General features: G+C 42.8%; 1 pseudogene; it reads left to right on the plus strand.

The window, feature by feature from the left end:
- Positions 1-312: 312 nt before the first annotated feature.
- LOC147450170 (uncharacterized) lies at positions 313-6,049 on the plus strand (annotated as a pseudogene).
- The last annotated feature ends 6,393 nt before the right edge of the window (positions 6,050-12,442 follow it).

Raw genomic sequence — 12,442 nt, forward strand, 5'->3', positions numbered from 1 at the left:
GTTTGTAATTCCTAGTCTGTGTGTAGCTTCACAAGAAGATTGGGATGGTAACCCTTTAATTGAGTGTTTATATATCCTTGAAAGACTCGACAAAGAAAGACAATTGGCTATGCAAAACACACTTCTCGAGAAAGATAAGAGGAAGAAATGGTTTGATTGTCATCTAAAGAACAAAGATATCAATGTTGTGCGAAACGAGAAGAAAAAGTTGAAATATACGAAAAAAGTACCATATAGAGTATGTTAAATAGCCCCACAAGATACCATTCATGTGGAGACTCTTGATGGAGTTAAAACTATTGGAATCCTCAATGGGAGCAAATTTAAAAGATACTATGATCCTTTAAGCCAAGAGGAGCTACATGCCATCCATAAAAAAATGGCAGCCAAGGCACAAACACAATTGAAAAAGATAGAAGCTGAAGTTGAAGCTAAGGAGTGACAACAACGCATAAGACACTAATAGAAGTTTTTTGGTTTGAAGTTTGCCGGCTCATGTATATATGGTGTGCTCTCTTTTTCCACTTTTTAGTGTGATATGGTTGCTTGCACAATGCCAGTTTTTGGATGTGTGCTCTTGGCTATGGTCTACAGCTTGCTATTTGACTAAGTTTGCAAAGAATTGATCCACTGAGTGGCCTCGTTGCCTATGCCGACGTCAACAAAGCTTAAGAGTATCTATGATTCAACATCATTTGCAACTTTTGTATAAGGCCGAGTAGATTCTTGGCTAGGTGGCAATGTTCATGTATGATAAATAGGGCTAGAGCTACGGAGCATATAGTTCTCCAATTCAGGGTTGGCATTTAAGCTCAGTGAGGTCAAGGTTTGAAAGCGATGAGAAGAAATTGCGAAGCCGATCAATGCTTGAGTGGGAATCCAGCCTCTGGTGAATAATTAAGGAAAAAGATGAATTGAGTTCTTTTAAAGTGGGTCGTAATGATTGGAGGATGGCCTGCACGTGAATAAAGGCGGTTCCAGAGAAGAAAAGGAGCATGGGGTCGCCATGGGGGCAGAACGATACAGGGGAGTCGAGTGGAGAGCAGGAGGAGGGGAGCCACACCCAGTTGTTTGCAGAACCTTGCAGCAAGGGGGAGCTGCCATAGCGTGAGCAGGTAGAGAGAGGGATCTCGAGGACTCTCGGGAAGCAAAAACGGTGGACAGGCTACAAGGAGACTCGGTGCAGGAGAAGAGGGTGTACTGAGAGAAACTAGGAGACAAATGCACATACAAAAGGGCAAGCTCACTGTGTCGCAAGGAGGTTCAAAGTAGCTGGGTTTGAGGGCGGACTATGCCTAGCAAGATCAGGAGGCCAATGCCTTCCACAATATAAGGCATGCGGGGGTTACAGGCCCGGGAGCAGGTGGAAGAGGATTAAAAAAGACAGGCTTGACAATTAGCACGTAAGGCTGATTGCAAGGCTCACCAGTAAACAACCGAGGGTGGACAGGTTAGTGCAGAAGCCGCCAAGGAAAAGGTGCCTTGGAAGAGAGCAAGACTGGGGGTTTGGCAGGAGTTTTTACACAGGTTGCAATTGCAAAGAAGTGGAGTGCCTGCACTGGTTAGGTGGCGACACGTTACTCCACAAGCCAGGAGCACCATCACCCTCTATTTTCAAGCGCTCGGTGATCTAGGGCTCTTGCACCCTTCACATCACAAAACGACTAGACTTATGTTCGTAATGTGCTCACAATCCTTTGGATTTTGCCACCTTGAGTAACAGTGAGGCACGTGGCCAATGGTCGGCACATGGCTAATGATCTGTAGTGTGGCAGTGCCAACGGTAGGCATTCCAAAACCAAAGTCAACAATGGAGGTAAGGAAGTCATGGAGCTCCTCCAGCAAAGTGGCGGTGGGGAAGGGCTATATTTAGTCAGAAGCAGCGCGGCATACCTGATTTCATATGGGAGGCTCTTTGTAGCGAACTTGGACCTAACACTGTGGTTCACAATTGAAGCAGAGTCAAACGAGGCCGGTGAGAGGTCCACATACTACATGCATGCTTTGGTCTTGAGTGGTGTGCGTAAGTTTGTAGTCTTGAAGGCGTATATCCTCAATGGGGACACACACTCTCATATTCTCTCCATACTCAAGTGCCCTCACTTACCGCATTGGGATGCCAACAAGGGCCTTAGAGTGATAGAAAGGCTTGAGCTTTACTATCTATTTGTTTGCTTGACGATGTGGGCGAGCTATTAAGGGGCAATATCTTGCTCTACTTCTTTTTTTTGTCATCGTTTTGGTGCCCCCCACTGAGAAGTGTGCTTTTGAGTACCTTCAGTAACAAGACCAGGTGTTTTGGTTTTGAGCATCCGACACAGGCATCACAAGCCTCTGCAAACATGGCAGCAATTAATGTATGCTTTTGTGGAAGGAGGGATGAGGATGTACAGACATGGGTTGTTGAAGTAGATATGTTGCTTTTAGAGCTTGATATCTTTGATGATGTAGAGAGGGCTGATTTCATGTATGAGAGGTTGTACGAGGATGCTTGGCATTTTTATGAATGTCTTTCTGAGCAAGTGCAATATAGTTGGAAACTCATGAAGTATGCTTTTTTGAAATTTTATGCATGTTCAAAGCCACCAACAAGAGGTCATGTATACTTTTGTGGCACTTCAAGTGAATGCATACAGTCTTGGATAACACAAGTTGAGCATGAGATGATGCGACTTGCAATTGATAGTGATGTAGCAAAGCTGCATATGCTTCACAAGGCTTGTCTCATGATGCTTTTATGTTTTTGCACATGCTTCCGGACGAGTGGCGTTACAACTAGTCAACCTTGAAGGTCTCATTGCTAATGCGCTATTGGAGGTTGCTAAAGCCTCAAGATTCAATGGATGACTCCCTTGTCACCACTTTTGAATCACTACAAGGTGAGTTTTGGCATATGTTGTAGAGTTTGTTTGAGGGATACACTTGGGAGTGGGATCTGTATGGATTGCCTCTTATGGAGATTTCAATGGTTGACATGTTGGAAGATTCATCTATCATAGACCCTATGCATTACGATGATGAGGTTTTAGAAGATGGATATTGTATCAATTTTGAGTCTAATACATCTAGTTTTTTATGTGAAGATGATTTATGTGATAGTGCCTCGCTCGATGATGCATCTGTTGAGGTAGAATCTTCCTGCAATGACTCGATGGTGTTTGACATGTCTCCATTCATGAGGGATATCAGATCACTGAAAGAAAGATGGATGTCGGATTTGAAAATGCCGAGAGAGAGAGAGAGAAGAAAACTTTGGAATCTCCTAGGAGGAGTGAGGATGTAAGCATAGGAAAGGGAGAGCAAGGACTTGTCTCTTGTGAGCAGTGTGTGCAACCAGTAGCAAAGAAGAGTGAGTATGCTTCATTTGAAGGGGTTATGAGTTTTTGTGATGATGAGAGTATGTGTGAAGAAGTGGTGCAGATGGAGAGTTTGTGTGATGATGTAAGTGATGATATTGGTTTTTTTGACAACCTCTTATCAGAAGCAAGTGTTGAAGTATTCTTTTCTTTTACCTTTGATACTAGTACACTGGAAGATTTTACTTGTGAGTTTTTTTATCGTTTACTTGATGAGAAAGTTCCTCTTGAGACGGTCATAGATGCTCCGAAGAATGGTAATTTACTTGTGCAGATGCTGTGAATGTGTTTAAGGGATTTGTATGTCTCTTTGCCGCCATGTATGCTTTTCAATGCCTCTTGAAGGCCACAACTTGTTCTCATGATACTGTTACAAGTATTTTCGAGGCCTTTGAATGCGGTGTGGCTTATATTGGCCCAACTACAGGTTTTTGTGTAGGAGATTAGGAGGAGGGGAGTCTTATGATTCATATGCATGAGGATGACGGGGTCTATGATGCGTTATTTAGTGTGATGTTAATGCATGGCAAGCCTTTGGAATTTTCTTGGGAGCCAGGAGGTTTGGTTACTTATTTAATGCATGGAAGCCCCAAGTTTTTTTTTGTGGGATCGAGGTAGAGTGAGCATCTAGTAGTGTTGCTACTGAGCATGAATGCTCCAGCAGGCTAGGGGGGTTGGCAAGCTATGATAAGATTTTTTTGGTTTGAAGTTTTCCGGCTCATGTATATATGGTGTGCTCCCTTTTTCCAATTATTAGTGTGATATTGTTGCTTGTACAGTGCTGGGCAATGCCAGTTTTTGGATGTGTGCTCTTGGCTATGGTCGACAACTTGCTATTTGACTAAGTGTGCAAAGAATTGATGCACTGAGTGAGCATCATTGCCTATGCCAACGTCGACAAATCTTGAGAGTATCTATGATTCAGCATCATGTGCAACTTTTGTATAAGGCCTCAATGGAGATAATCCACCCTTCTAGATGGTGATGAGATACAAGTTGCCGAGTACATTCTTGGCTAGGTGGCAGTGTTCATGTATGATAACTAGGCCTAGAGCTATGGAGCATATAGTTCTCCAATCCATGGTTGGCATTTAAGCTCAGTGAGGTCAAGGTTGGAAAGTGACGAGAAGAAATTGCAAAGCCGATCAATGCTTGGGTGGGAATCCAGCCTTGGCTAAATAATTAAGGAAAAAGGCGAATTGAGTTCCTTTAAAGTGGGTCGTAATGATTGGAGGATGGCCTGCACGTGAAGAAAGGGGGCGCCAGAGAAGAAAAGGAGCATGGGTCGCCGTGGTGGGAGGACAATATAGCGGAGTCGAGTGGAGAGTAGGAGGGGAGCCACACCCAGTTGCAGAAAGGGGGGACGCTGCACAAGCTTGCAGGAAGGGGGAGCCGCCATAACGTGAGCAAGTAGAGAGAGGGCTCTCAAGGCCTCTCGGGAAGCAAAAAGGGTGGACGGGCTACAAGGAGACTCGGTGCAGGAGAAGAGGGTGTACTCAGAGAAACTAGGAGACAGCTGCACATACAAAAGGCAAGCTCACGGTGTCTCAAGGAGGTTCAAATAAGCTGGGTTATGAGAGAGCTTGGTTTGAGGGCGGGCTATGCCTAGCAAGATGAGGATGTTGATGCCTTCCACAATATAAGGCATGCGGGGGTTACAGGGTCGGGAGCAGGTGGAGGAGGATTAAAAAATCCAGGCTCGACAATTAGCACCACATAAGGTTGATTGCAAGGCTTGCCAGTAAACAACCGAGGGTGGACAGGTTAGTGCAGAAGCCACCAAGGAAGAGGTGCCTTGGAAGAGAGCAAGACTGGGGGTTTGGCAGGAGTTTTTTTACGTTGGTTGCAATTGCAAAGAAGTGGAGTGCCTGCACTGGTTAGGTGGCGACACGTTACTCCACAAGCCAGGAGCACCATCACCCACTATTTTCAAGCGCTCGGTGATCTCGGGCTCTCGTACTCTTCACGACTAGTCTTAATGTCCGTAATGTGCTCACAATACTTTGGTATTTTCCACCCCGAGTAACAATGAGGCACATGGCTAATGATCTGTAGTGTGGCAGTGCCAACAGTAGGCATTCCATAACCGAACTCAACAATGGAGGTAAGGAAGCCATGGAGCTCTTCCAGCTAAGTGGTGGTGGGTAAGGGATATACTTGGTCTAAAGCAGTGCGGCATACGTGATTTCATATGGGAGGCTCTTTGTAGCGAACTTGGACCTAACACTGTGGTTCACAATTGAAGCAGAGTTAAATGAGGCCGGTGAGAGGTCCACATACTACATGCACGCCTTGGTCTTGAGTGGTGTGTGTAAGTTTGCAGGCTTGAAGGAGTATATCCTCCATGGGGACACACATACTCATATTCACTCCAGACTCAAGTGCCCTCACTTACCGCCATGTGATGCCAACAAGGGCCTTAGAGTAATAGAAAGGCTTGAGCTCTACTATCTATTTGTTTGCTTAATGATGTGGGCAAGCTATTGAGAGGCAGTATCTTGATCTACTTCCTTTTTCTGTCAATGCCAACGAGAGGCCAATCTTGGAGTTACACATGCATTCCACGTTGAAACAGAGGATGATTGGTTGAATCTGACACACCTCTACGATACTCTATTGAACTAAATAGCACCTATGGGAAAGTGCTATATAACACTTTGTTAGACACGGGTGCTAAATATAATCTCTTGTCATATGGGGTGTGGTGTTAGTTCGGAAAGCCATCTTTATCTAAGAGTACTATCCAAGTCAAGGGGGTCAAGAAGAAAAAAACTGCGGTTTTTGGAATCTAACACACCTTTGTCAGTTATGACAATGGGGTTGTAGCTCAAGACTTTTTTGTCATGCCTGTTGGAACTATGGAAGGTCATATAAATCTAGGAGGCACGTGGATGATAGCGACAAAATGCACTATTAATTGGGGGATAGGGAGTGTCACAACGCCGACACAACCTCTTAGCCCTGTCACTCAAGCCATAGTCCCTAAGATATTACCTCCTGAGGAAATAAAACAAAAAACAATGCATGTCAAGGAGGTTGAACCATATGTCCCTATAGCCCAACTCTCTAGAGCTTCAACTTTTGTAGTTGAAACAAACCTTGAGACACACAAGATGCATCCTAATATAGCAAAGAGAACATACAAGTGGGTCCCTAAATCTTCTTTAGCGACCATGGCTAATACTAAAAAGCACCGGTCTTTTAAGAAATGCCCCACTCGCTCCCTGAAATGTAAGAAAACGTGACGTTGGATTCCTAAATGACTATTGGAAGCCCAATGCTACTATCAAGGAAATGATCAAATCCAGGTGCCAAAACGTAAATTGTGTTCTTACCTGTCACCTGACCCATGTGAGTCAAAACTTGTGAGGACAAAGCCAATGGAAGATCGTGGGAAAGGAAAAATCAGAGAACACTATACACCGAATCCAGAGCTAGTATAGGTTCCCGAGCGAGAAAAGCTTGTTTTTCGCAGCTCAGCCATAGAAAAAACGAATGAATCTTCTCGCTCTTCATGTAGTTCATATACAAAAATAGAAGCTATGACACAACCTCCACCTACCATTGTACATATCCATAAAAACAAGAAAGATTTTTCACCTCCTATTGTAAGTTCACCACCTACAACAACGTTGCAAATAAAATCATGGGAGGGTACCTTACCACCCTTGCAACTATAGAAAATGCCTAAGGCGGTCGAAAACTATTGGTAAAAGTCTTCACCCAAGAAAACTTGGAGAAATTGGTTTCAAAAGGTGACGACATCATTCCAAAAGGTATGATCTACCCAAGGAAGGGAGGAGTAGTTGCTAACCTCCATCATTCACTTGCTCCCCTCTTTACCTTCCTCGATCACTCAATCTTCCAATCTTAGAGAACGTATATAAATAGCCTTATACTCACAAAAACAAAAATAAAAAAGTAAAAGAGCAAGATCCATCAAAAAAAAATCTGGAAACCTACCAGTTATAGTACATGATCCAAAATTATAAAAACACATTATGCACAAGGACACGACCTTTTGACACGACCTTTATAATATTTGCACTCTAACCATCATCTATCTATGTATACAGATATGGCTAGTACGATAGAGTCATCCACTCCTACCTTGGGTGAGAGGTACCCTCTCTAATTTGCACCAGTGTTTCACATAGTCTACCCAATGCTTGCATGTGAATGGGATTTGGTAGATATGCTAGCGTGTGAGAGGAATTTCGAGCAGTTAGAATGGCTGATACGTCTTTTGACCACGGATGACCCATACTTAGTAGAGGACGTCTCTCCAATTGCACAAACTTATCCTCTTGACCAAGATGACTATAGACGTCTAGTGATGTTCTTAGTGAACATTTTTGCCTCTAATGATGAGGAAGAGTTACATAATTACACGGATGGCACATATGGTCTCACGGATGATGACTTTGTTTTTCTTGACGATGACGAGGATAGGGGTTTAGCCTTAGGATTACCTCCCAATCTCTACAATATCCTATTCTTTTGACTCTCTATGGGAGTGCAAATAATTAGGTTAGGGTTCTTTATGTTGTTTGAGTGTGTTCAATAAGGATTGGTGCCTCTTCCCACTGATGTGCCTCTTAGCGGTATTCTTTGTGTTACCTAGTGTGTACATGAATATGTTGCTGTTGTTAGGATTTGGAACTTCATGGAATCTTTCTCTCGTTCACTCTTCAAATCAAGCGCGATCATCAACACAAACAGGTGTTTCTTGACCATTCGCATTGCCCCTTGTCTTTGTTTTTGCATCCATGTTTTTTCTGCTTTATATGTGATTGGTAGCACAATATTCCGCACATTTTCTTAGATTAAACATTAGATTCTATATACTTTTCTACCATAATCCCTTCTCTAGGTTTCAAAATCAAGCAATCTAGCTAAGCTAGTTTCACTTAGAAGTTAGAGATCTTCTCTTAATACCATGGGGAATGCCTTCCTAATAATTAATGGTTACTTTAGGTTTTTAATCCGATTTAGGCAGCATTGTGTGCATTGTACTAGGGCTTTCTAGTGGGCTTAGTCCCTATTGACCTTTAGCTTAAGTATTATAAAGGGAATCTACTAGTGTGATGAGCATGGGGAGGGTAACAATGTTAAATGACCCTCATAACGTTACAAAATTAAAATGCTGAAAACGAAAAAAAAAGTGCCACAATGTAAAATCTTAAGCTAGAAGAGAAATCCGAGCTTGATTTGATACTTCACTCACATATATCACCTATGGTACTAGAGCCCTAGAGGTTCCCAGTGGGCGCTTTTCCTTGAAAATCAAAAACCCCAAGGCATACAAAATAACCACACACATCAAAATTAAATCAATGTGAAAAGACTTTGGGGGGTGAAAGAAAAGGAAATATGTCAGGGATGATTTCATCAGCAATTCTTTTATTGTAGCTTAACTACAATGTCTTCTAGGTATAGCCTCTAGTCAGCTCTCGGACATGAAATACTTGGCTCTCGCGATTAAACAGCTTAATTGACTAGAGAAAATTGAGAATCTTACCCATGGTATTAATAGTTGACCTCTAGCCTTTCGACCGTTAGATTAGTGACCCGGACTTGTTTAGTTTTTGACCTTTAAAACTATTTATGTGTTTGATTATATTACAATTTGCTGACAAATTGTTTAATATTTTGTTACCAATCAATTTGTCTGCCTACAACTCCATATGCTTTTTAATTGTATATGAGACTGCAATAATTGTGCCAATTTTGGTTGATTTTGCAGTAATTAAAGAAGGCTAAGGACATTCAATCTCAGATGCTCTTTCACTTCGAAGAACGGGCTTCATCTCAATAGCTTTCGAGGACGTAATCTACATCAGGAAGGGGGGCATGTTAACCCTCACAGACACCCTATCACCTTCGACAAACGCATATTATTTATTTGATTCAGTCATGGACCGGGCTTGTTGGTGCAATAGGTGCGTAGGTGATCACCGACAAGAGACGCACCACTTATCTTATTTTTACAGTAGTTTTGCAATGACGAGCCACTGTGGGTGCCCCTGTGTGAATGGGCCAAACTCTTATAAAAGGTCCATTTGACCTAAAAGTCCTTATTCTCTGAGGTGTAAGCTAAGAAGTGCTCTTGCTCCATCTCTGTCTCCTTCTCCTTCGTGTGCTCAAAGGTGTCTATGGTGTGTGTGTCTGTATGCTTGAGAGAGAGAGAGAGAGAGAGAGAGAGAGAGAGAGAGAGAGAGAGAGAGAGATTGGGTGTGTGATCGAGCATTGCGGCAGCATCGGCGATGGCAAGACGGTTGAGCGCGGCATCACCGATGGCTCCTTCTTCTTTGAAGCACACGATTCTTCACGACAGAAGCATTGAGCGGTGAGTGACACACCTCTGCCCCTTTGAGCTTGCTAGGCTCTTCTAGTTGTGTTTTTGCAGCCTTTCAAGGCTCGCACACAGTACATAAGCAAGCTCCCAGCTTCGACACATACGGAAAAGCGTATAATGTGGAAAGACATTCCTCCTCAAATTCTTCACCTCAAGGTTCATAAGAGATAATAAGAGCGTATCCTCATTGCATCAACTAGAGCAGTGACTACAATTCACTAAATTAAGATTCCATCATTCAAACAACATTTATCACAAGCAATCCATCCCACATATGAAAGATTTGTCTCCATACATGGTGTCAACGTCATTATCAACACTACAAGAGGCTATTCATATTAGCGACGCTCACACAGCGACGCTCAAAAAAAAAATTCCCGGCGTCGCTATGAGCGTCGCAAATTTACAAAGAAATTTGCGACGCTCATAGCGACGCCGGCTGGGCTAAAAAAAATAACCGAGCGCGCCCAAAAACTCAGATCTCAGATCTGAGTTTTTCGGCGCCCTCAAGCAAGGAGCAGGTAACGCTCTCCCTCACTCTCTCTCTCTCTCTCTCTCTCTCTCTCTTTTTCTTCTCCACACACACACACACACACACACACACGAGGAGAGGAAGGAGAGCCAGGTATGCTCCTTCCCTCTCCTCATTCTCATGTTCCCTTCCCCTCTTTCTCTCTCCCTCTCTCTCTCTCTCTCTTTTTCTTCTCCACACACACACACACACACACGAGGAGAGGAAGGAGAGCCAGGTATGCTCCTTCCCTCTCCTCATTCTCATGTTCCCTTCCCCTCTTTCTCTCTCCCTCTCTCTCTCTCTCACACACACACATACACACACACACACATAGTGTTTTTGAGAGAGAGAGAGAGAGAGAGAGAGAGAGAGAGTACAAACAAAAACAAAAACGCACACACACATACATAAACAAAGAATGCACACACACATTGAGAGAGAAAAAGAGAGAGAGAGCATGCATAAACAAAAAACGCACGCATTGAGAGAGGAAAAGAGAGAGAGAACATGCATAAACAAAAAACGCACACATTGAGAGAGGAAAAGACAGAGAAAACATGCATACGATCCAAAAAAACGCACACACATTGAGAGAGAAAGAGAGAGAAACTAATTTAACGTCGTAGGAAATTAATTAAAATTAAAAGAACTAAAGATCTAGCCGACGAGGAGTTGAACTCAAGACCTATTATTCAAGAGGGAAATGGCATAATCAATCTATCATACTTGGCATGGGTGATAGAAAGGTTATACCATTTATCTCTTTTTATTGGCACACACATCCACACACGCGCACACACACAAGAAGAAGAGAGTTATAACATCGTAGAAAACTATCTTAAAAGACGTTAAAGATTAGGTTATATGTAGGCTTACATTAAATTAGATTTAGGTTTATTTTTAACTAGATTTACGTTTATTTACGCTAGATTTAGATTTACGTTATATTAGATTAGATTTAGGTCTCCATAGACTGCGATGCCTGCATGAAGCGGGTGAAGAAAGCCCTCAATGGAATATAGGGTATTGCTGCCTTCACTCATGGTGGGCTCCGTCGATCCAAAAGTACTGGTGAAATGTCTTCAGAAGATAGGGAAGAAGGTGGATCTTCAGGGCGGCAAGAGTCACTACATCCCCGACACAATGACCATCTAGACAACCTCTAGTCATTCAACAGCAACTTCAAAGTTAGTAACAAGAGCAAGAACGGTCTAAAGGGCCAATTGTTGTCGTCAGATGTGGATGGAGATGAGGCAGCATCACCGTCGGAAGTTAACTCTCACATCTTTAGTGATGAGAATGCCAACTCTTGCCGAGTTATGTGAAAAATTATGTGTTAAATCAGTTTTAAGGTTCTTATAATCCCTGTTAGTTTAGTTCTTTGTTTTTAATATAACATAATTTACGTTAGACTTAGGTTTATTTAGGTTTACCCACACACACACACACACACACACAAGAAGAAGAGAGTTTTAACGTCGTAGGAAACTATCCTAAAAGACGTTAAAGATTAGGTTAGATGTAGACTTACGTTAAATTAGATTTACGTTTATTTAGATTTACGCTTATTTACGTGAGATCGAGTCCACGCAAGAATTACTTACGGTTTAGGGTTTAGAGTTAGACGAACAGTGAAAAGATCTACTGTGAAAAGATGTTAAGATGCTGTGAAGTGCTACAGCTACAGAAGAGGCAAAGGGGTTTTGTCCACTACATGCAGTATCATGTAGACGTGGGTGTGTAGATTTCTTGTACCCACAAATATAGGTATTGACCAATAAAGACGAGATTATAACCCGGTGGTTCTGATCTCCGTGCACCTCTAGACCGAGGTGTGCGGGGATTGGACATGACTAGAGAATGTGAGGTAAAGAGAGAGAGAGAGAGAGAGAGAGAGAGAGAGAGAGAGACAGCGAGAGAGAGAGAGAGAGAGAGAGAGATAAGACGAAGAATGCCAATAGAATATTAAATTTGTTGTCCAGGTTATAAGTTTTTTATCCTCATTATGAGTAGCGACGAGGATGTGGGACCGTCCAACCGAAACACCTATCTCTCAACGAGGGTCTTATGTCCTTGTAATCAATGCAAGCATGCTGTGCGACGGACAAGATGTGTTTCTTTGCAGCACGTTCGTGAATTTGGCGAGTTCGATCCATCTATTATAGATCGAGTTGTTGCCAATTATAACTCGTCGGACTCTGACGCTAGCCAACA

This window comes from Adiantum capillus-veneris, chromosome 9, assembly GCF_014529385.1.
Source record: "Adiantum capillus-veneris isolate H3 chromosome 9, ASM1452938v2, whole genome shotgun sequence".
NCBI classification, from domain to species: domain Eukaryota; kingdom Viridiplantae; phylum Streptophyta; class Polypodiopsida; order Polypodiales; family Pteridaceae; genus Adiantum; species Adiantum capillus-veneris.